This window comes from Triturus cristatus, chromosome 2_1 (assembly GCF_964204655.1).
Source record: "Triturus cristatus chromosome 2_1, aTriCri1.1, whole genome shotgun sequence".
NCBI lineage: Eukaryota > Metazoa > Chordata > Amphibia > Caudata > Salamandridae > Triturus > Triturus cristatus.
In genome coordinates, this window is record NC_140581.1 from 369,824,868 (window position 1) to 369,851,288 (window position 26,421).

Consider the following 26,421-nt stretch of genomic DNA (forward strand, 5'->3'; position numbering starts at 1 on the left):
CCATTGCAGGGGGCTAGCGTCTGACAGCTCCGCTGTCGCCTGGGGATTGTCACCGTTACCGATGCTGGGAAAGATGTGGGTGCCCCTGCCCTGAGGGTCCTATCAGTTTCAGCCCTGGTGCGTGAGAGGATTGGCACCATGTCACTTCCATCTCCCCTCCTTCCCGAGTGCTGCCTCTATCCCTGGTTGACCTCCCTCCCCCCTATTGCCCGGACAAGGGATTACCTGCTGGACTTCGGCCGTATCTGCCGACAACGTGTGGCCCGAAGTGAGGGATCGGCCCCGGGTGTGCAGAGGCGGTGGTGCATCGCATCAGGAGAGCGGTGGAGGGCCTCTGTCGGGAAGTGCATGCGGGGCAGCTGTGAAGCCGCTGCCCGAGTCACCTGTGTGGGGGCCGGAGCGCCGGCCGCCGATTGAGTAGGAGCGGAGGCCGCGCCTCCACCAGACGCGCTGTTCCTGGCCTGGAGCTCAGGAGTGGTGGGCGGGCCAACTGTGTAACCTCCCCGTCGGGTGACCAGAGGCGAGGAGGAGGTTCCGGCTCAAGTGAGGGGGTGTGCTCATCGACAACGAACGACGGAGGTTTCCGTCAATTGAAGGAAGAGCCTTAAAAGGGGAAACCCGGGTGGGAGGTGGCCCCGTGGGGACATGTTTCGCATATCAAGGGCCAAGAGTGGATCTCCCCTGTGATTCTTTCCCCCTGCGACCCCCCCGAGGGAGAACATCGCGCGACCTCGCGAGCTGCCAGGACATCGGATGGACAGTAAGGAGAGTAACTGTGCGCTGAGGAGAAAGTAACTGTGTGCTGAGGGGAGAGTAACTGTGCGCTGAGGGGGAACTTTGTCAAAGCTTTAAGGAGGGCAAGACCAGCAACGCCAGAGTTAGTTGTTGGCAGTATAGAGCCCCCATGTGCCTGACTAGAGTGAGGGGAAAGGTAGAGCAAGCTCCAGTCACAGAAAGCGCTGGGAATTTGAGTGTCCCTGAGGTGGTGTAGAATCAGTGTACAAACTCCCGTATAGCTACCTGAAGTAATCCCTGGGTTGTCAACGGTACGACTCATGCCCCGATAAGTGGTACTGGGCCAGGACAGTCCGATAACCCTCCTGATTAGTTACGGATTACCCTGGGTTTTAAAGAGGGGTTAGGCGTCCTTCCAGAGTCCAGGTGTTATGCGTATCCCACATAGAGAGTGTTAATGATAAGCCAAGTTCGAAGTAATTTTTCATGTAAAATGTTGTCAAGAATTACTTGGAAATGCTAAACTGAAATGTAACTGTGTGTTAAACTTTAAAAACATTGGATGAAAAGTTAATGTTGATCTGTAAGGTCCAGTTGTGCCTTAAGAGATAGAGGAAGTTCGAAAGAAAACGAAATGGAATGTTTCATGTTGTAATGTCAAAGTGAACATCCGATTTTGATGAGAAAGAGATGAGATAAAGTCTTGGAGTAATCTTTAAAATTTGATCGGTGTAGTGTCCTTTCTTTTGGGTGGTGCTGTGCAAGATTGCGAGCTGGGTAGGATGCAAGCATGAGAGGCCAAGTGGAGATGTAAGCCTGTTGACCTGAGCCAAGCTACCCCTAGGACATAGGTCCAACATGCACGTTATAGTTAGGAATTGGCATTTAAAAAACCTTTGAAATTCACTGAAAAAACCAAAGGTTTCAGGGGCGTTATAGTTAGGAATTGGCATTTAAAAAACCTTAGAAATTCACAGAAAAACCATAGGTTTCAGGGGTGTTATAGTTAGCTGGATATTTCCCTCGTACAAAACCCTAGAAATTCCCCTGTTATAGTTAGTTCAGCTAACTATAACTCGCGCCCCTGCAATGCACTGCTGATGACGTCACATATTACATCACTCATGACATGGTCAGTGACATCACTGATGACATCAAGGATGACATCTCAAATGACATCACTGGTGACATCACTGATGACGTCATCCATGTGATAAATTAGTGCATCTTCTCACACCCTAAAATAACCTTTGATACACCGACTCAAAATTTCAGATCGTCATTTTGAAAACCATAGATACTCCAATACCAATAACTATATACCCACTCATTGACTCTTAGGTCTACATACACCTCCACTCACTCACCTGTACAGTCACTCATACTTAGTCACTCCGTACAAGACTATCATATGCATTTATACACCTATATAGACACTCACACACCACCAATCATCCATTGAGGTACTGACACCCCTAGTCAGTTGTGCAAATAATTAAACACAGTCCATTTTACTCACCTATACAGTTAAACACACTCAAGTTCACTTACTCATAAAAATACTAACAAATTCTGACAATCTTATGCAATTACTAATACAAGCACACACTCATCCATACAGGCACTCCCTCAATCACACACTCTCACATATAGATGGTTATATACTCTTACACACATATACACTGCGTTTCACATATGTAGTTACTGACACATGTACGACTGAGATATACATTCAATCACGAACACACTCATACATACACTCACCCAACCATACAGTCCATCACAGTTGTACTCTTAAAACCATGCACCATAGAATCACCCACTCACACATATATGCACAGTCACACACACCCTACCCACACAAACACTCAGGCACCCATACAGATACTCAGACAACTAATCAATAACCCATATAGACACTCATATAGCTATTCACAAAACCATGCAGCCACTTATACACAGACACATACAGACATTCACACAGTTTAGTCACTAGTCTGCAGTAAGATACATTTAATGACTCACTTATAGAGTCAGTTACGGACCTAGAAAATCACCCATTCACACGCTTATACACCCACTCATTCTTCCATAGGCCTTTCACTATAAATATATAAAACATATTTAAACTTTTAAGAAAAACACACATTCACTGGATGATGTAATCAGTGATGTCATCAGTGATGTCATTTGAGATGTCATCAGTGATGTCATCAGTGATGTCTCTGACCATGTCATGAGTGATGTAATATGTGACGTCATCAGCAGTGCATTGCGGGGGCGCGAGTTAAAGTTAGCTGAACTAACTATAACAGGGGAATTTCTAGGGTTTTGTACGATGGAAATGTCCAGCTAACTATAACGCCCCTGAAACCTATGGTTTTTTTAGTGAATTTCTAAGGTTTTTTAAATGCCAATTCCTAACTATAACGCCCCTGAAACCTTTGTTTTTTTCAGTGAATATAGACAACAATAATATCGACTCCTATACTTATACAGGTAAGTCAAAAATATTGACTAAAAAATATCGATGTATAAATATAGATGTATTAAATAGCGACTTTTATATAGATATCAAATAAAATAATATATATTAAAAATTACATTTAGGTGCGATTCCGATCCTGTAAAACCCGGGTACGAATGGTCGTACGGAGCGTATTCTCCATATGACTCGTACCCGGGAAATCCTCCTTACAAAGCAGCAAGTACGATTCGTACAGAAATACCATTTCCGTACGAATCGTAAAAAACTACGTGCGGCGAAAAAATACCCACAATTCCGATCCGGGACATCGCGTACGTGACGTCCGGACGGAGTCAGGCAGCGTTTTACGGACCAGCAAGTACGATTCGTGCCTACGTCACTCCGCACGGCTTATTTTTTACGGCAGCCAAAAACTCCTGGGAAATTGAGGACGATGCGAAGAAGGAGCACAGGTACGCGACGGACAGCCATGGACCCCATCCTACGTGTCATCCCGGCCCTCCTAGCCTACGACCTGGTGCACCGAAACAGCCGTGCATGCCGCAGAAGGTCAGAACAACACCCAGGGGCAAGGGGGGGGGCGAGGGGCAGGAAACATACCCCCTACCCAATTTACAAAAAGTATATCCTGTACATACATTACCTCCAGGGTCTGGTCACTTCGGGGGGCATGTCCCACAATCCCTGCGTACCGCCACAACGGAAGTGGACGTCTACACGTACCCATCACCACTACAATGGTGGGACGGACCGTACCCACACTCTGAGGGCGTGGGTACGGTCCGTTCCATCATTGTAGTGGTGATGTAGGGGTACGCGTGGTACGGACCGTACCCACGCCATCAGAGCGTGGGTATGGTCCGTACCACACGTACCCCTACATCACCGCTACAATGGTGGTACGGACTGTACCCATGCTCTGAGGGCGTCGGTACGGTCGGTACCACGCGTACACCTACAACACCACTACAATGGTGGTACGGGACCGTACCAGTACGGTCCGTACCACCATTGTAGTGGTGATGTAGGGGTATGCGTGGTACGGACCGTACCCACGCCCTCAGAGCGTAGGTACGGTCCGTACCACCATTGTAGTGGTGATGTAGGGATATGCGTGGTACGGACCGTACCCACGCCCTCAGAGCGTGGGTACGGTCCGTACCACCATTGTAGTGGTGATGTAGGGGTACGCATGGTACAGACCGTACCCACGGACTCAGGGCGTGGGTACGGTCCGTACCACCATTGTAGTGGTGATGTAGGGGTACGCATGGTATGTACCGTGCCCACGGTCTGAGGGCGTGGGTACGGTCCGTACCACCATTGTAGTGGTGATGTAGGGGTACGCGTGGTACGGAACGTACCCAACCTATGAATGCGGGGTACGGACCGCATCACCCGTACCCCTAGGGCACCAGTACATTTGTGATACAAGGCGTACACACGCCATGATAGTTGGCTTAGGGCCTGGTGCAGCATATAACCAGTATATTGAGGGGGGTGTATGCCCAGGACAGCAGTGTACTGCACCACGGGTGTGGGTGGGTGGGTGGGTGGGTGGGTGGCTGCCTAGGATTCCCAGCAGTGGACAAAGACATGTGAGGTGTGGGTGCAGAGGAATACCAGCAGTGGACAGAGATATGTGAGGGGTGGGTGCAGTGGAATACCAGCAGTGGACAGAGACATGTGAGGGGTGGGTGCCTATCACTCCCAGCAGTGGACAGAGACATGTGAGGGGTGGGTGCAGAGGAATACCAGCAGTGGACAGAGACATGTGAGGGGTGGGTGCAGAGTACTCCCAGCAGTGGACAGAGACATGGGGGTGGGTGCAGAGGACTCCCAGCAGTGGACAGAGACATGGGGGTGGGTGCCTATCACTCCCAGCAGTGGACAGAGACATGTGAGGGGTGGATGCCTATCACTCCCAGCAGTGGAGAGAGACATGTGAGGGGTGGGTGCAGAGGAATACCAGCAGTGGACAGAGACACAAAGGAGGGGGGGGGTCGGAGGGATGGGGTGCAGCGCTACTGGGGGAGGGGGTGGACAGGGGCGAATCAATTCCCCTACCCGGGGAGTGCCTTGCCAGTTTGCAGGCTGGTGACCCAGTGGGGCTGAGGCCCAGCACAGCCAAGTAGCTCTCCTTGTCTGACTGTGTGGCAGGGGAGCCAAGGGGAGTGCCTTTGGAGGGACTGGGTAGTGAGGCATGCGGACTCAGACTGTGGCTGCGTGTATGCCTGTGTGCCCCAGACCCAGTGGGTGTGCCTTTATCCCCCTGAGTGTGCGTGCCAGGAGGTGTGTGCTTGCCCTTACGTGTTTGTGTGCTGCCTGTGTCTGGTGGGGTGCGTGCTTGGGAATGTCTGGGTGTGCATGGGACAGGCATGGGAGTGGGAAGTGTGGATGGTGCAGGGGTAGGGGGGGCGAAGCGCTGCAGGAGACTCACTGCTGCCGTCAGTGAAGAATCCATGGACCTCAGCAAGATCCTTTGGTCAGACATCGCTGCTGACATGCCCTCCATGAACGACACCATCTGTGTCAGCAGTGTGGTGTGGCCATGGAGGACATTCAGCATCGATGTCTGGCCAACCTGCAACTGCTGCTGAATGTCCACAGACTCTGCAGTGAGGGCAGCAGGGGTGACAGGGGCAGGGGGTATTGTGCCTGGCACAAAGGAGACATGGTGGTGCCCTGCACAGACAGAAGGGACTGGAGCAACTGGGAGGGTGGTGATGGGAATGGAGGAGGCGGTGACAGATGTTATGCTGCTGCCAGGTGTTGTAGCAGCCTCCGCCCCCTCGAGGAGTTCAGCCTCGGACCCGTCAGTGTCATAGTCGGTGTCGCCACCAGACAGGTCCTCCGCCTGACTCCCCTCGCCCTCCGTGCCACTTGCTCCCGCAGACTCGCCAGCAGTTGTGGCACCGGTGCTGGATCCCTCCTCCAGGTCCGTGCAGGTGTCTCCCTCGGTGCCCTCCGATGATGCTGTGGGCAAGGTGAAGATACAGAAATAATCAGTCACCTGTATACATCTGACACATGAGTCCAAACAAAATAGGTCACAGTGCATATCAGGAAATGCATTATGAGTAACATCTAGATTACTCCGCACATATGTAAGCCCTGCACTCCCCAGTTGGTTGACCCACCATGCCACTTGGAAACAAGGAAAAATAGGACACAAAAGCAAATAACTTGATATCGAATTATACTGAGAAGCTAGTGTCTGGGAACAGTTCAGCAAAGCAATACTATGAAGGCATGCTACCTCTTGTTTACTGTGAACGAAACAGTATTGGTGCACCCAAGGCTAAATAACAGACCGCAATGCTGAAGGTGTCCCCACAATCGGAGACCTGTGAGTACTTTGATAACCCAAACGAAATACATTGTGATCCCTTGTGAATCACAACACTTTACACAATCTACATGTTTAGAATGTGTGAATGTGCCACTTTGTGAACAGAACACACATCTGCCTGTATAAAAGAAGTCACACAAGGAGGTGCACACAAAACTACATTTACACAGTCATTGTATGAGCTGCCAGCCTTATTCAAATAAGCCACTGTTAGAAAGAAATGGGGTTTCAGTAAGTACATATACATGGCCCCACGGCGGTCTGGATGACTTGACACTCGTAAGTTGGTATCAGCAACAACCAAGGACTTACCCAAATGCCACCACACTGTGGGAACATGTATATGTATAATCTGAAAAAAGTGTTATTCGAACTGTGCCTTTCTTTAAAATGTGTCAGCGTGTCCCCTGAAAGTGTAAAGGTGGTTTCTTGTGCACTTCCGTGGGAGACATCTGTCATGCAGGCACATTATTGTCCTTCACAACAAAACATCAAAGTCAAGCATTGAAAAAAGTAAGACATGTTGACAAGTGTAGTGAGTGCCAAGGTACAAGACTTCTTGACTAACAACTTGAATCATGCCACCTGTCACATGGCCATCCGTACCATGATGACACAGTTGGCAACACATCTGACCCACTGCCTGTCATGTGCAGTGGCACACATGTCCAAACACAGGACAATGCAAAAGATAATGGGCCTGCAATTGTGTCGGAATAAGGAGCACCTGCACTGAGGAGACACACTCATGGCAACCAAGAATGTCCACACAGATGTAAGCACACAAAGACCAAACTATGTAGCATCTGGACCACACACTGGTGCCAAAAATGGATGAGCAGGAATCATGTATTTAAACTTTTGACACATGCTGCAAAGCACAAACATTAAACCCTGCACAACATGACTGGGTCACTGCATGTTGAGTGTCTGTCTAGACAATTATCATACACAGGTCAGACCTGGCAAGGAGACATAAGGTTTGGACATGTAGGCCTTGCCCGCACAAACCTCCCCATACCTGAGACAATGTGATTGAGACAGATCAAGAAGTTACACCTCTTAATCTGGGTTTACTAAAATGTGCATCAAGAATTCCTAAATGTACTCCACATCACCTCGTGAGGCTGCCAACACATATTTGTGACAAACAACCATCAACAGATAGTTGTAAATAGACTCACAGGCACTGCCCAGTGTGAGGATGCACAAGCCAAAGGAGGTCACCCTGTCCAGTGGACACATGTAGCACACTTTACATAAATACAAATGAGGCCAGGGAACAATGCCACAGAGGCCAACCTATGCTGAGCACACAGAGAATGGGCACAGTGTTGGATGACACACATGATTCCGAGGCAAGGGTGTCTCAGGGGACTGTAGTGGGCACACTGCTTCATGGTCCTGGAATGATCTGACTGTAACATGAGCAACCGTCCCAGCACTATGCATATCTCTGTTAATTTGAAATCTCACACTCCTATGTTGATACTCAGCATCAGTGCCAACAAATATGGACCCCCAAATGACTGAACAGGACAGGGCACAGGCAAGGTACCAACACATGTCACAGACCACCTCCACACATGATGCAGAAAGCAATGTGCACTTGGATTAACTGGCAGCCTAGATGACCATGTGCAATAGTGTTTACACACAGACCAGGGAACACATGTCAAGGAGGGGAATAGAGGAAGAACAGCACCGGTTGACTTGGGGGGGAAAAGGATATGCACTGCACATATAAACCCTGGCAGTGTATCCAGGCGACTGAGAACTTCCAAAAGCTGGTGACACACAACAAACACACATGTACCTACCCTCTTCCTGCTGCTGCATCTCCTGTAACCGCCTATCCATGTTAGGGAAGACCACCGCCACGACGCACTTCATCTGGTGGGTCAGGCGTCGGCGCCCGCCGTGGGGGCGTGGAGGTGAGTCCTTCAGCAGGACCCGGGCGGTCCTCCGGGTCCAGCACCGGATGTCCTGCCACCGTTTTCTTACTTGGGCTAGGCACCGACTGCAACCCTCCACCGATCTCACGGCCCTGACGGCCTGCTTCCAGATCTCCCCCTTCGCATAGGCAGTTACCTGTGAGGATGACAAAGTGAGACAACATCACTACACCTGCTCCATGTCAGAGAGACACACATTTGAACATCTTTGATATGTTGAACAGGGCATAGGATGCTGCCAAGGAATAGCATCTTAGTCATATGGACATTGGCCCCTGTGGAAGCCCCAATGCACTACATGGCATATAAAGTACACAGGTGGCATGAGGGGTGCGACACACTCCATGAACATGGCACACACTGTGCATCACAGGCAATACCAGGCTGATGGACAGCACCTCCAAGCAGTTACATCCCCAGGCCACTGACGCAACCTCAGCAGAGTACACAGACACACACAGGCACAGCTCAATCACATGCCATTGGGAAACAGCAGATACAAACCTCACTCTGCACATGTGCCACTTGCCTGTGGGGTGTCACAGGTGTGGGGCTAGCTCAGCAAGTCAGACACACAGCACGGCTTACTTCTCACATCAGATGGGTAGAGCTGTTGCCTCCTCCATGCAGCTGTGGTGCAACACTTCACATAGACACTCACCCACATGACAAGGCACATTCACACACATCAATGTCCAGGGGGCGTACACATCACTTGGACACTCTCACCACAGCTCCACTCAACTCACACACATCTGTGGGTACAGTCACCTGTCACACCGGGGGGACCACTGAATCACCTCAGGACTATAGCCAAAAAATGCCACAAAGGATTAGCCAGGCTGAATGTGTCATGTACTATGCAGTGAATGTCACAGTAAGCACAATGCAAGTGAGGAGTGCACACATGAACTACATCATGCTCTGCATGGGAGACATAAGCCATCCCCCCCTGGGACCCACTCTAAACAACATTGCATGTCTGTCACACCTGGACACAATGCCAGAAGTGACAGTCACAAAAAAGGTGCACAGTCAAAGCTAGTGGAGTCAGCACTCACCTGCTCCCCTGGTCTCCCATACAGGCTGGGGTACTGTGGGAGGTTGACATCCAGCAATGCCTCATTCTCTTCCTGGGTGAATGGCTGGGCCCTCTCCACAGACCTTGACTTGGTGCCAGAGGAAGCACAGACAGCAGCAGTGTTGTCGACAGGAAAGTTGTGCAGGCAAGTGCCCTATCATGGATTCTGGCTGACTTATATCTGTCTTGCTGAGGGGCATTCTGTAGTGATCTGTTAATGCAATGTTATTGTAAGCCTATGTATTATGTGTTGTTGGAATGTTATATTGGTACTTAGTTACTACAGAATGTTAGGGCGACACTCTTGAGATGGTGTCCGTTGGAGTTGGCTGCTTCCAGGCTTTCTCCTCTCCATGTAACCACTCATAAACCTCTCAAGACATCAACTGTATCCTGGTTGGTTACTACACATTCATTTGGAGGAGTACATAGTGATTGGTCAGATTCATTCGCATCTCACGTTTACTCCAATCCCTTTCCACATACACCAGTGACCGCATTTGCATCGTTCAAAATTTGAGCATCATGTCAAGTCAACAACCACTTAGCAACATTGTATTTTGTGGCCAACTGACTTTTCCAGGCCACCTGATGGAAAATTTGAACTGAAAACTCTGTATCCATGACAACCAGCATGCATTTAGTGCCTAATACTTGTCCCTTATGTGTCCCCTATGTAATTTTCGAATCCACACACATGTACGGTGCGTTTCACACGTACCCCTACGGCACCAGTTGCACAGTGTACTACCAGTGCCTACACATACATACACATACATGTACTACGAGTGCCTACACGTACGTGTACTACCAGTGCCTACACGTACATGTACTACCAGTGCCTACACGTACGTGTAGGCACTGGTAGTACACGTACGGGTATGTGTACTACCAGTGCCTACACGTACGTGTCTGCAATGGTAGTACACATACCCGTACGTGTACTACCAGTGCCTACACGTACGTGTACTACCAGTGCCTACACGTACGGGTGCATGTACTACCAGTGCCTACATGTACGTGTCCACAATGGTAGTACACGTACGGGTACGTGTACTACCAGTGCCTACACGTACATGTACTACCAGTGCCTACACGTATGTGTACTACCAGTGCCTACACGTACGTGTACTACCAGTGCCTATACGTATGTGTACTACCAGTGCCTACACGTACGTGTCCGCAATGGTAGTACACGTACGGGTACGTGTACTACCAGTGCCTACACGTACGTGTACTACCAGTGCCTACACGTACGGGTGCATGTACTACCAGTGCCTACATGTACGTGTCCACAATGGTAGTACACGTACGGGTACGTGTACTACCAGTGCCTACACGTACATGTACTACCAGTGCCTACACGTATGTGTACTACCAGTGCCTACACGTACGTGTACTACCAGTGCCTACACGTATGTGTACTACCAGTGCCTACACGTACGTGTCCGCAATGGTAGTACACGTACGGGTACGTGTACTACCAGTGCCTACACATACGTGTAGGCACTGGTAGTACATGTACGTGTGAAGAGTGGGAAGAACAACGCTGGCAAGACCTCAAGGCAGCTTCTAAAAGAAAGAATTCATCGCTGTTTTGGGATCTGATCAACAAAGCTAGGTTGTTTAGCTCTCGCCCCCTATATAGTCACATAACCAGCCAGCAATGGCAATCTCACTTTTCCACCCTGTACGGAGGGCCTGAAGTGTCCCCTTCTCCCCCTGACTATGCTTTTAGGATCCCCCCCTGCATCCGGTCAAGGAACCCTTTCTGCCCTCTGAGGTGGTGTTGGCCATTAGACATCTTACCCCGAAGAAAGCAGCTGGCCCAGATGGGATCCCCGGAGACCTCCTCTTAGAGGCACCGGAGCTATGGGCTAAACTTATTGCTAAAATAATGAACCTGATTTCCAACGGATACCCTGTTCCAGACTCGTGGAAGGGAGCGGAGGTAATCACGGTCTTTAAGAAGGGTGCCAGAGACGACCCTGCCAACTACAGACCAATCAGTCTGATTGATGTGTTACAGAAGGTGGTTGGCAGGGTAATTATTATGGGGGTTGGCATCTGGATGGAAGAGATGCATGTTTTGTCCCATCTGCAAGCGGGGTTCCGCCAAAAGGTGGGCACGATGGACCAGGTCTTCCGCTTCTTTGCGATCTATTGGAAGACGGTTACCATCAATAAAGGTAGTTTATACCTGGCTTTCATAGATCTCAGGATGGCCTTCGACCTGGTCCCTCGTGAGAGGCTGTGGGAAGTTCTGGAGAATATGGGGTTCCCAGGTCCCCTTTTGGGTTTTATTGTGCATCTCCATGAGGGGAACTATGCTAGGATCAGGTGGGGTACTCAAGGGCAACTGACTGAGAAGATACCCGTGAAGAGGGGTGTACGCCAGGGATGCGTTATGGCCCCTACGCTGTTCTCTCTTTTTGTGAACGGAGTGGTGGACCATCTGAGAGGGCAACCAGCTGATGCTCCATCCTTGGCAGGTGAAAAAATCCCCACACTCCTCTTCGCGGATGACACCATCTTGATCTCTAAGTCCCCGTCAGGCCTACAAAAGCTTTTGAATCGTTTTAGTACATTCTGTAGCGATAGAGGACTTATCATCAATACTCTAAAAACCAAGCTCATGGCTTTGGTTCCTTCATCCAGATTTAGGAATAATTTCTTACTTAATGGGGAGCCCTTGGAGTTGGTAGACTCCTTTGATTATTTGGGTATTAGGGTTAACAATCGTATGAGCTGGAAGGACCACTTGGCCAAAATGTTGTTAAACTATAAAAGAGTTTCTGGGGCGGTTATGAGAGAACACCGGAAATCTAAGAGTAAGCCCTTATCACCGCTCCTTACTATCTACGAGGGCCAAGTCCTCCCATCCGCCTTATATGGCTCTGAACTATGGGGGTTTGAAAATACTACAGAGCTAGATAGATCTGAAAATAAGTTCTTGAGAGATGCGGTAGCCCTCCCAGTTTCCACCCCGCTAATCCCTCTTCGGGCAGATATGGGTAGACGTCCTCTGAAGGCTCTAGTGCGCTTGCGCCAGTTACTTTTTTGGGTTCGCTTACGAAGGACAAGGGAGCTTCAGGATTATGCCGCCGCCCTAGATGAACTAATCCAGCTTAATTCCAACAATAGGATTAAGTGGCTGAGCAACCTGAAGCGGATGGTAGTCCTTCTGGGTTTGAGTGACTCTTGGGAAAGCCAATCACCTCCACCCAAGTTAGTGGTTAAACAGTTGTACTGGGATCTAGTCCAGAAGGAGACCCTCTCTAGTAGTCTAGGGGGCCCCCTAACAGAGCGATTCTTGTCATTTAAATGGGTTAGGAGTTTCGAACCACTCCTGGACTACATCGAGCTGCCCTTGGACAGAGCTCTTTACCTGAAGGTTAGGTTTGGGATCCTCCCAGTAAACGATTTCACTTCGGGGTGGAAAAAGCAAGACGGCCGATTGAATTCATGTCCTGGCTGCGCAGCCCCTACAGAGTCTGTGGCGCATTTTTTCTTTGCTTGCCCAGCATACAGGGTAGCCAGGAGGATCTGGTTAAAGCCGCTATGTAAGGGGTTGGGTCTTAGATGTCATAAAATGGCCCTGCGGATACTCAGCACTGATACTTCCTCCATTGCCATGGTCTGTGGAGTTGCAAAATTCCTGGGTAGTGCTTGGCGGTCCCGTATGAGGCGTTGTAAAACCTCCCCTTTGTCTACCCATTAGCTATAAGTCTATGGCTAGGATTTCCACTTTGTCTGATATGTTTTTAATGTCTATTTTTTAATGGGGCAATGAAAACTGTTGCTTTTATTCTAAATTTTATGTCTGGTAGCTTTATATATTGTACTGTACTGCTTATTTTGCTTCTTTTATGATGAAATTTCATCGAATAAAGAATTGATTGATTGATTAAGATTATAGGTAACGCCATTCAGGTTGAGGGAGGATTTTGGTGGAACTTGTGCAAGGTTGTTAAAGTTAATTCTTCCATTGGACAAGTTCCATCCAAAAAGAGTGTTAATACTTCTGGTGGCACAGGTTCTGTACCAGATGGTGTTAGGAGGAGTTCACGTATTGTGATCAAACCCGCTAAATATAGGGAATAAAGTTCCATTTTATACTAATATGATATATATTTTTTTAATTTTAGTTATTGGGGTATTTTATTTATGTTTCTTGTTTTTCTTTGTTGTTTTACTGTGTTTTAGAAGAAAGGGAGGTAATGTAGTGATCTGTTAATGCAATGTTATTGTAAGCCTATGTATTATGTGTTGTTGGAATGTTATATTGGTACTTACTTACTACAGAATGTTAGGGCGACACTCTTGAGATGGTGTCCGTTGGAGTTGGCTGCTTCCAGGCTTTCTCCTCTCCATGTAACCACTCATAAACCTCTCAAGACATCAACTGTATCCTGGTTGGTTACTACACATTCATTTGGAGGAGTACATAGTGATTGGTCAGATTCATTCGCATCTCACGTTTACTCCAATCCCTTTCCACAAACACCAGTGACCGCATTTGCATCGTTCAAAATTTGAGCATCATGTCAAGTCAACAACCACTTAGCAACATTGTATTTTGTGGCCAACTGACTTTTCCAGGCCACCTGATGGAAAATTTGAACTGAAAACTCTGTATCCATGACAACCAGCATGCATTTAGTGCCTAATACTTGTACCTTATGTGTCCCCTAGGTAATTTTCGAATCCACACACAGGTACGGTGCGTTTCACACGTACCCCTACGGCACCAGTTGCACAGTGCCTTTGACACGTACGTGTACGCACTGGTAGTACATGTATGGGTACGTGTACTACCAGTGCCTACACATACGTGTACTACGAGTGCCTACATGTACGTGTACTACCAGTGCCTACACGTACATGTACTACCAGTGCCTACACGTACGTGTAGGCACTTGTAGTACACGTACGGGTATGTGTACTACCAGTGCCTACACGTATGTGTCTGCAATGGTAGTACACGTACGGGTACGTGTACTACCAGTGCCTACACGTACATGTACTACCAGTGCCTACACGTATGTGTACTACCAGTGCCTACACGTACGTGTACTACCAGTGCCTACACGTATGTGTACTAACAGTGCCTACACGTACGTGTCCGCAATGGTAGTACATGTACGGGTACGTGTACTACCAGTGCCTACACATACGTGTAGGCACTGGTAGTACATGTACGTGTGAACGGTCCGTACCACGAGTGCGCCTATGGCCACACAACTCTAGTGATACGGACCGTTTCACACGCTTACACTGTTAAGAGGATGCGCACACGAAAGGAATGGAGGTCTCAGACTCGCAGAAGGATGTACATCAAGTCATTGTCATTGCTGTCCTACATGTGCAGGGCCTAGGTGTGTCAGGCAGTGATATTGCACATGTCTCCTCATGTATTTGCACAATTGATGTGTGATGACCTGTGTGCACATGTCATGTGTGATGGGGCACTATGTGGCACACTTCCCCTTCACACTTTGCACATGTGTGCATGTAGTACAAACGTGTCAAGCACAGCATCACTGGTATGGCACAGTCACCACCACCCGCAACTGCCCCCTGATCCCAGGGACAGGGACACTAACAACTGACATTTAACGACCAGCGTGCAACGATGTGACTATGTCATGTGTGTGTCATGTGTTCCCATGAGCTTGCTGTTAGTGTCCCGTCAACTGCATCTGCTGTTGCTGCATCCAACATGTGTCTGTGTCTAGATGGGCATGGCACACATCTACGCACACCATGCCACATGTGGATTTCCACGTAACGTGTGTCTGTATGCATCGAACTTGATATTTTGTCATGAGGACATATCTGCGTCATCTCAATGTCTGTGTTTTCAGTTTTCACGTGTACCCCTTCATCGCACTGTGTGTGATCTGTACATTTGACATTCCATGTGATCTGAGCGTCTAGCTTGCCGTCAACTGTCTGTATGAGATGACATCCTTAAAATGCTGATATGTGGATGTATGTCACTCTTGTGATGTCTCTGGCTATTCACTGACACTGGCCCACAGCTTGTTTCAGGGCATGTCATGTAGACTTGACAATCAACGGGTGTAGTTGGCTTTTCATAGGAGTATCACCTGGCTGGCATACGTGTCCTGGATGTATTGCACAGACCAGACTCTGTATTTAGCAGATGTGTATTAGCAGTTGAGCATGCGCTCAGTTCATTAACATTGATGTTATTATGTTCTCACTCTTCGTTATTCATTCCCAATTTCTGCAGGGCACCGCCTGTCCCCAGACCAATGCCAGACTTGGGTGCCATGAGGGAACGTGACTGCATACGCCGTTACAGATTCACCCAACAGTTGATTGAGGACCTGACAATCAGGCTGGCACCACACCTCCAACCGCAACACTGTCATCCTACTGCGCTGACCCCCAAGATGAAGGTGATGGCAGCCCTACATTTTTTTGCCACAGGTACGTTTCAGTTCACCATAGCTGATGTTGGTGGCATGTCCCAGACGATGTTCAGCCGTGTCCTGCATGATGTTTTGGCAGCCATGTTGGAGCACCTGGATGAATTCATCCATTTTCCGACTCCTGAGGAGTTGACAGGTGTCAAGGGTGATTTCTATGCCCTGGGAGGGATTCCCCATGTCATTGGGTCCATTGATGGGACACATGTGGCTTTTGTACCACCACAGGCACAGGAGGTCGCCTATCGCAACCGTAAACATTACCACTCTATAAATGCCCTTGTGGTGTGTCTTGCTAACATGCTGATTTCCCATGTCTGTGCACGTTTTCCACGGTCAGCACACGATGCCTACATCATGAGGCATAGCAGGGTGCCACAAATGATGCTGCGGCTGCACAACGAACGAGCATGTCTTGTTGGTGGGTATACTCTGTTTGTCCTGTGTTTTGCGTTATCTTTGTATCTTACGGCATCTCCTGACCCACTTTTTTACATGATGTTTCCATGTAGGGGATTCTAGCTATCCCAACATGCCATGGCTGATGACGCCTCTCTGCAACCCAAGATCAGCTGCAGATCACCGTTACAACGATGCACACGGGCAGACCAGGCGAGTGATTGGGAGGACGTTTGGCCTCCTGAAGAGCCGATTCCGGTGCCTTCACAAGACAGGCGGGTCCCTCCCATATGCACCGGTGAAGGTCTGCAAAATCTTCCTCGTGTGCTGCATGCTGCACAACATGGCAGTGGAGAAGGCAGTGCCACTCATCCTGGAGCAGCATGAGCAGGAACATCCACCCGTGGAGGATGAAGGCCTTGGTCACGAGGCAAGTGAGGAGGAGGTGGATATCCGGAGTCAGCTCATACGCAACTTCTTCTCATAATGGTGAGTCACTGGGTCTGAGTATGCATGCTTGGAGCCTTGTGTGGCATGTGTTGCAATGTGTGTTTCCAGCGAACTGTATGCTAAGTGACTTAGATGTGTGTTCTGATGTGTCACTCGAGTGATGATGTCATTCCACTCATTTTAGCTGTGACCCTAGTTTTTCTAATCGCATGGTGACAACATTATTCCTGTAGAGTAAATGACCATGTATGCGGATAACAATCTTTTAGCTGACTGCTTGTGTGTCTGTCATCCACAGGTTCTTGCGCATGTTGTCTGGTCGTGTCATCGTTGGCCTCCTCCTATTCCTCATGAGTATTGCAACGTGTGCTGAATCAGCGTTCCATTCACGGACATGTGGAAAAGTCATTTTGGGTGAGGATTGCAGCAAGGCATTTTGGGGTTGTTAGGTGTTTAGAATGTGTGCATACATGTCGACTCACCATGGGGCACATGAAATGTAGCATGACTCCCATGAATTGATAGTCAACCTTCGTGACAGTCATCTCTAATGGTTTGTGGATTCTGATGAAGGCATCAATGTGTGTATAACTTCCCTCAGAAACATACGGGATGCTACGGGTGGACATGGTGTGGGACATCCCCATAACAAGCTCAATGGGGAATTGCAGCCTCTCCGTGTACAGAAGGGGGTGTTTGGCTCATCCCCTTAACTTGTGTGCCAGGCCATTTGGATTTACTACATCTGTGTTGTGAAGGGGGTGTCCAGTGTAGGTCCCACATGTTCAGCCAAATGACCTGTGTGTCTGTTCATATTGATGCTTTTCCCTTAGTGTGAGCCTGAGTAATAAAGGGGTTACTCACCCTCCAAGGTGCCTCCTCTCTGTCAATGCAGGCCTCTTGCCACTTTGCATGCATCATCTCTGGCATAGTTGTCAAAGATTGTGCATATGAGTCTATGTGTAGTTTGGCTACATGCATGCAGGTCTTCATGGGTTAGAATCTCGATTGTGCCTGAATTCCATGGTTGTGTATGTATTTGGGCATGTTGGTCCCCACGACGGGCCGTCAACGCCTGCTGAGGATGTCTCTCCTGTGCGCGGCTCGGCCTTCTGTTTCCTGATCCTGTGTCAGTCATCTTTGGTGATTGTGCATCCATTTTCTCTGGGTGTTCCATGGGTAACCGGACACTCCTTCCTTTACATACACCTGTTGCAGTTGTCCTTTCTGACATCCTTGTATTTGTGTGCTACGTTTGGCATAGTTTCAAGGACATGCCGCCTGCTGCTGCGGCGCCTGCAGCAAGGGCCCACAAAGTGGCGGGATTCGGCAACACACACACGCCTCAAAGATGCTCCTCCCTGCCTCCCTCCACCCATTCATTTGGCTGACATCATCTTGTCTGTGCCACTGTTGGGTCCACGCGGTGCGAAAGGCAGGACCGTCAGCACATGCAACGTGCACATTGCACGACCCTCATGTCCTTGCATGACCCACATCACACTACAGTCTGATGTTATAGCCACCCTCCAAGCAATGTCTATCCGAAACTCAACCGCCATACCCTAAGCGCACACATGACACCTTTGCATGCTGAGTGTGCAACTCCAACTGCCTACACAGCACTGCCTCGCCTTCCAGGCCCTGTCACTCCAACCAGATGATGTTTCTCCTGCTCCACACCGGCTCCGTCCACCAGCAAGGCCATGGGAGTGGGACTCAAGCCTTCAGCATGTGGTATAGTGGCGTCATCTGGCACATGGCCCAGGGATCATCTCTCAGCGTGTCAATTTTCAATGTGTCCAGGACCCCCCTCTCCCCATCACATGCGCACACAACATCATCATCATGTCGTATGCCATTGACAACCAGGTGCTCCTCACCCTCACCAAAGACCCAGCCATTGTCAGTTCCAACATTTAAGAAGGCATGAGGTCCGTGGATGAATGGCTGAACATCAGCCACCTGAGACTGGACTTGTACAGGACTGAGGTAAGCATCTGAGGATTGTCCCCTTACAGCTGGCTCAACTACTTGTGTCCCACCCGCAGGGGCCCTACACAAGCACCCAGTGGCCACTCACACAAGATGGTGTGCATCATGGATTTGTCACTCACATTTGCCATGCAAATCACCAGCATCTGTACCTCATGCTGCAACAACCTCTGCATGATGCACATGATCCTCAGATAGATCCACTCCAAGGAAAGACAGACCATTCCCCAGGTCCACGACACCAGCCGAGTCAACTACTGCCCCGCCCTCTACGGAGCAAGTACATCCAAACTCACGGGAAACTTGTCCACATCCAGGGTGCATCTGCACAACTCAGCTTCAACATCCCGCAACCCATCCACATCACCGTCCACCTGAGATAGCTGCAAGGGATCACTGTGTGCTGCAGGATGACCTTCACACTCCTCACACACACTCAGGAGGCAGTCAACAACCCCAGACCCCAAATTCAACCTTGTACGTCTGTCATCCAAGACCCCGTTGGCCCAACTCAATGCATCCGAACTTGGCCTGACCACATCCACAACACTCCAGCATGAAGGAGATGGTTCTCCCACCTGGCCAAACATACCTGGGACTCCCTCCCCGGGAACCTCCACATGAGCTATGACCTCTAGGCCTTCATCATCCTCTTCCTGATTGGTGTGTCCGCACAGTATTTCAAGCCCCCCCTCAGCAGCTTGAGGCCATCACGGGTGAGTATTGGGCTCCCAGGCTCTATCGGATGATACATTGTGACCCATGTGTGTCCTGTACCGGACTCAGATTCCAGGGTATGGATGGCTGGAGTTAGTTCAACACTCAGGCATAGTTTGCCATTAACACACACGTATGTTGTGGACTAATGCAAAATGACTGCAACATCTCATGAAAAAAAGATCGTTTTATTCTCGGTGGGGTGCGTGTTTTGGTAGATAAAATAAGGTGCTCTACTGGGTGCATAGAATCCAAAGTTCACAGGGGGAGATGCTATCCTTGTCATTTGAAGTCATCAGAGTCCAGACCACAGTGTTGGTCATCATTGGTCAGACTGTGACCAGCAAGTCCATGTGGCAGAGAATGTCAGTGAATGATGTGCTGCTGTTGCACATGAAGGCCAGGTGCCAGGCCAGGTGACCTGGGAGATGTGGATGGTCCGCTGCCTCTCACGGTCTTTTCCGTGGACGACCCACCTTCCTCCGGGAACCCTCAGATGCAGGCTTTGACGATGTTTGGGATGCTCCGTCGGACGAATCCTCCTCCTCCTCCTCCCTCCCTGTGGCTGGTGCTGGTCTGCGTCTGGTGTCACAGGGAGGGTTGCCCATGTTGTCGGCGATCCCACGGAGTGAATGGCTTATGTCCCTTTGCACCGCCAGGAGCTCAGCTAGTTTTGCCTCCATCCGTCCTTGGTGTTGTTGTTGACTGGCGTGTTGCTCGGCCTGCTGATTCTTAATGTCTGTGAGAGTCGCCACTACCTGACTGATGGCCCTGGTGTCACGCCGGTATGCCTCCATGATGTTGCGGACGTGTGACATACCGGTCCCTTCAGCTGTCCGGTCAGGTTCTCAACTCCGCCTGCCTCCACTCCCACCACCCCTGCCCACACGAGCCTGGCCTGCCGTTGTGGGCACATCGCGTCTACGGGACCCCTGAGGGATGGCAGTGTCGGTGTTGGCTGCCTCCTCCTGGGTGCCCGGCGAACCTTGTCCCTCCAGGTTAGACTGGCTCAGTTGTTCAGTGTGGGCAGGGCTCCTGGGTGTCTCCTGGGATGTGGCAGGAATGGGGGTGGTGGTTGGCACAGATGTACCTGAAGCAGGTGCTGCAGGGGCTTGGACACCAGAGGGGCCAGGTGGGTTGGGGTAATCCGCGGAGTGTTGTGAGGTGTCGCTGCCGGTGGGATCTGGTTCGTACCAAGCCTGGGACTGTGGTTCTTCCCCCCCATTGTTGGGAGGAGATCCATGACGTTGCCCTGTGTGTGAGAGAGAGAGACAATGTTAATGCTGTTTAATGCGACATCCATGTTTCATACATTTTCTATTTGCCACAGTTCCTCCAGGTAGTTGTATGTGCCTAGCATTCACATCAATGTTCACTTGTGGATGGGTATGTTGCAGGGGACTGATTGAAATGTTCTGCAGGGTGTTTGACATGTCGAATTTGGGCTTGGATGCTTCTTTGGCTGTGGCTTGATCTTGTTGTGTCACATGTCCATTGTGAGAGTGGGTAACTCCATTGGCTGCCCCGGGGGTGTGTGCTTGTGTAAGGGGCGAGTGATCATCCCTCAGCCCGACGCTGTTCAACATCCACATGGCCCCCCTCACACAAGTGGCCCGCCACCACAACCTCAAAAACATCTCCTACGCCAACGACACACAGCTCATCCTCTCCCTCACCAAGGAGCCTCACACCGCCAAAACAAACATCCACAAGGGCTGAGGTCCATCGCCGACTGGATGCGGAGCGGCCATCTGAAACAGAACTCGGACAAGACGGAGGTCCTCATCCTGGGACACACACCCTCAGCCTGGGACGACTCCTGGTGGCCGATCGCTCTGGGGACAGCAACGACACCCACCCACCACGCATGCACCCTAGGATTGATCCTCGCATCCTCCCTCTCCATGTCCAAGCAGGTCAACGCCGTCTCCTCCTCCTGCTACGACACCCTACGCACGCTCCGCCGGATCTACTGGTGGATCCCGACCAAAACAAGTAGAACAGTGACACAGGCCCTTGTCAGCAGCTGACTGGACTACAGCAATGCACTCTACGCAGGACTCCCATCCAAACACCAACGGCGGATACAACGCTTCCGAAACGCCTCCGCACGACTGATCGTCAACGCCCCCCACCACAGCCACATCACCCCCTCCTGAGTGACCTGCACTGGCTCCACATCGACAAGGGGATCACCTTCAAGCTCCTCACCCACGCACACAAGGCACTCCACAACGCCGGACAAGCCTACCTGAACATCACGCTCAGCTTCTACACCCCCACCCGCCAGCTCCGCTCCGGCAGCCTCGCCCTCACAGCTATCCCCCGCATCCAACGTGCGACCGCCTGCGGGACATCCTTCTCCTACCTCGCCGCCAAGACCTGGAACACCCTCCCAACCCACCTACGACTGACCCAAGACCTACTTACCTTCAGATGACTCCTCAAGACCTGGCTCTTCGAGCAGTAGTGGGACCCACCCCCCTCAGCGCCTTGAGACCCTCACAGGTAAGTAACGCGCCTTACAAGTACCCTGATCAATTGTTGATTGATTGACGGTGCCTGCTGGTGGGTGTAGTGTGATTTGGCAGTGGGTCTCCCAGGTGATGTATCTGTCCCCCCATGGAGCATGCTGCCATGTCAGTGAGTGTGAGTTCCTGTCCTAGATATCTGAGCTGGTTGTGTTTGTGTTAGATTTTGCAGTTGTCACAGGAGGGCCTTGTGCTGCCTACAGCAGGGCCAAGTGTCAGCTACCTTGTCAGTACTTTGCCAGTCCCTGTGCATTGCGCATGGTGCATGGGTATGTACCTGGGCCATATGGGCTGAGGGCAATGGTGTCTGTTTCTGAGTTGTACAATATCCCCACCCTCCCAGCATCCCGGACATCCAGTCTTGGGTTTGTGGTTTGTGTAGCCTCAGACATGGCATGGCCTTGCTTTTTGAATGGGGCATACTCATGTTAGTGGCCTGTGCGTTGATTAGAGTGTGGTTGTGTCAGGTGAGGGCTTTGGGGTAAGTGAGTGCATTTGTTGTAGTTGGGGTGTGGATGCCATTACCCCCATGTTACATAAGTTGTTTGTGTACTCACCAGGCTCGGCAACTCCTTCGACTCCATGTACTCCCACCGGCGGAAGCAGGGCCATCACCTTCTCCTCCCAGGGATGGTAATGTACCGGTTTGCGGGGCAGCCCACCTCCTGTGATGTTACTCTGGGCGTAGTCCTCGTTCATTTTGCGCTTGACTGCCCTCCGCAGATCGTACCACGTGGCTTGGCATTCATTTCTGGTCCTTCTGATGGGCGCAACAGCATTCACCCGATCGACGATCCTCTGCCACAAGCGTGATTTCTCGGCTATGCTGGTCTGTCGGACCAATGTTCCAAAGAGCTGTGGCTCGACTCTGATGACTTCGTTGACAAGGATGTCCTGCTCCTCCCTTGTGAACTTTGGATTCTTGTCTGTGGGCATGGTGTGGGGTGTGGGTGTGGATGGTTGTGGATGTGTGGGTGTGAATGTGTAGGTGTGTGTGTGAATGTGTAGAGGGGGTATGTGTGCAGGAGGTTGTGTGATGGTGTGTCAGTTAAGGTGTATGGGTGCAGATGTTTGTGTGTGGTGTCTGTCAGCAGTGGGTCTGTTGCAAAGACTCATGGTTTGTGAGTGTGGGCCCTTTTTATTGGTCCATTTCTGGGTGTGGCTGGGTTTGAAATTTTGGTGGGTGTGTTATAAGAGGTGGTTTGTGGTGTTGTGCGATTCGAGTTGCCCCTCCTTGTGCTGTTTTGCAGTGTCCTGGTTCTGTACGAGTCGTTTTAGTGTATGTAAGGTGCGTACATACGCGATGTTGTTGTACAGTGCTCACATATGCAATGTTGTTGTACGGTTAGTACATATGCGATGCTGGGGTACGGTGGTGTGGTACGGTGCGTACAAGTAAGGGGCTGGGGTACAGTGGTGGGGTACGGTGCGTACAAGTAAGGGGCTGGGGGACGGTGTTGGGGTACGGTGCTGGGGTAGGGTGCATGGGGTATGGCGCTGGGGTACGGTGCGTCCAATTACGGGGCTGGGGTACAGTGGTGGGGTACGGTGTGTACAAGTAAGGGGCTGGGGTACGGGGCTGGGGTAGGGCGCTGGGGTCCGGTGTGTCCAAGTACGGGGCTGGGGTATGGTGGTGGGGTACGGTGCGTACAAGGGGCTGGGGGACGGTTGTGGGGTACGGTGCGTACAAGTAAGGGGCTGGGGGACAGTGGTAGGGTACGGTGCGTACAAGTAAGGGGCTGGGGTAGGGTGGTGGGGTATGGTGCGTACATGTACGGGGCTGGGATACGGTGGTGGGGTATGGTGGTGGGGTACAGTGCGTCCAAGTACGGAGCTGGGATACGGTGTTGGGGCACGGTGCTGGGGTACGGTACGTACAAGAACGGGGCTGGGGTACGGTGGTGGGGTACGGTGCGTACACGTACGGGGCTGGGGTACAGTGCGGACATGGGGGGGGTACGATGCAGACATATGGGTGGAGGAGGGGCTGTACGAATCGTAGCCCGGGCACAAGTTTACCCGGATACGAGTGGTACGGCGTTCGATCCGTACGGAGCCTTTTCCATGCGCTTGTGTTTTCGGACGGCAGGTACGGATCGTACTTGCGCGCTCGGACTTCAGTTTTACGATTTGTATGTAAAACTGTCCGGGGACGTCTCTTAGACTTTTCCCGAAGTCATTCGTATGGATTTTTCACGTACGAATCGTACTTCGCCGTTTGTACGGGACTTGTACGATTCGTACGTAAAAAAATAAGGATACGAGTCGTACGGTAATTTTTTTTAACGGATCGGAATCGGCACCTTAATTTTAACAAAATATAATAAATGTAATATATATTTTAATAAAATATAACAAACTTAACAACAAAAAAGATAAATGCACAAACATAATTATGTACACATAGATATTTACTTTAAAACAATTAATAAACTATTATTTATAATTTGTTAAAAGTTTATTAAAGAAAAATAAATAGTAATGATTTAAAATATATATAAAAAAATCTATAATAAATTAAAACATTAAAGTATAAAAATATACTTTTACTTTAATTCACAATACACTCAGTACAACAATTGGGAAAGTGTTAGATAACGGAGGGGTAAAAGTAACTATTACCACTCCAGTGAATGCAATAGTAGGGTAAGTGTTGGATAGTGGAGTAATTAAATTTACTATTCCAACTCCAGTGAGTGCAAATATAGCAATAGTGTTGGATAGTGAAGGGGTAAAAATGACTATTCCCACTCCAGTGAGAGCAACAGTAGGGAAAGTGTTGGATAGCGGAGGGACAAAAATGACTTTTCCCACTCCAAAAAGTGCAACAGTACAGAAAGTGTTGGATAGCGGAGGGGTAAAAATTACAATTCCCACTCCAAAGAGTGCAACAGTAGGGAAAGTGTTGGATAGCAGGGGGGGGAAAAGTACTATTCCCACTCCACTGAGTGCAACAGTAGGATAAGTGTTGGATAGTGGAAAGTCAAAATTACTATTCACACTCCAACAGTTAAAAAAAAAAAAATATATATATATATATATAAAAAAAATTAAATAATAATAATATAAAAAACATGAATTAAATATATAAAAAGAAAACATAATATAATATTAATTACAAATACCTACAAATATTATATAAAATAATACATACATCTAAAAAAAATCTTTTAAACTCCAAAATATTTACAAACAAAAACATTAAATAATACATAAGTATTTATTTTATTTCCTACCCTATAACACCACACCAATCACAACACACTTCAACATTTTAAATTTAATTTACTTCCATAATTAACATAATTAATAGTTAAAAAATATTATTATAAAAAAATAATAAACATAAATTAACTCTACACAGTTTAACACCATGGGCCCGATTCCGATCTCGCTTGGAAAACCCTAAGGCCGACTCAGTCCCGTAGAGCTTTCCGAACGACTCGTTCTCCTGGGCTCTGAATGCCTGAGTACGATGCAAGTACGTGCTGACAGACTCGGGTCCCTCGTAGCCCCATTGAAGTCAATGGTAGACTGTTGTACATTGCGTACATGGGCTTCCTTTGAGAAAAAGTACATCGTGGAAAAGGAAGCAACCTGTCATGGGGACACTTCGATGCCCCCCTCACTGTACATGCATGTGTAGGGGGACCCTTGATTCCCCCCTGTGACTGAGTCGTAGGGCTGATGGGTGAAGGGGGGCCCGCTACGGCCCTCCAGAGTTCCCTTCTCAAAGCTTTTTCGAGTCGGAGGCTCCGAGTCGATCCGGCTGCTCGATGCATGCATCGTACTTGGTCGCTCGGAAATCGTACCCATTGTGCTGCACGAGTCGGCCATGTTGCAGTGGTCCGGAGAGCTTCACTTATGGGTACAAGTCGCTCGGAGCACGAGGCGGCATTAGTAACTAACGATTCCCTACCCATAGAAGGCCCCTCTTCCATACATGATGTCAAGCCTCCTGCAAGGGTTAAGAGGGAGTCCAAAGCCTGGTCCTTCATATCAGTAGAATCCTCCTTGCCTTCTACCGATTGTGTCCCATCCAAGAGTCCGTGCTCCGCTTTTGGCAAATCACCCTGAGAGGGCGTTTTAATCAGCATTTTTGTTAGAGCATTTACGGGCTTCTTCTGTCCTTCTGCAGCATCCTGGGCTCCAGAGACATAGCCACCCATTCCTTTAGAAGTCAGCCCCCGAGCGGCAATCTTGGTCCCTGTGGCAGGCTGAACACCTGGGGTGCCAGCGGCGCCTGTGTCCTGCCGCTAG

At 49.6% G+C, this 26,421-nt stretch overlaps 1 protein-coding gene across 4 annotated transcripts in view; it reads left to right on the forward strand.

Moving 5' to 3' along the window:
• Positions 1-26,421, forward strand: part of IL31RA (interleukin 31 receptor A) — a 1,058,288-nt gene that overhangs the window by 349,797 nt on the left and 682,070 nt on the right. The gene's annotated exons all lie outside the window — the stretch shown is intronic.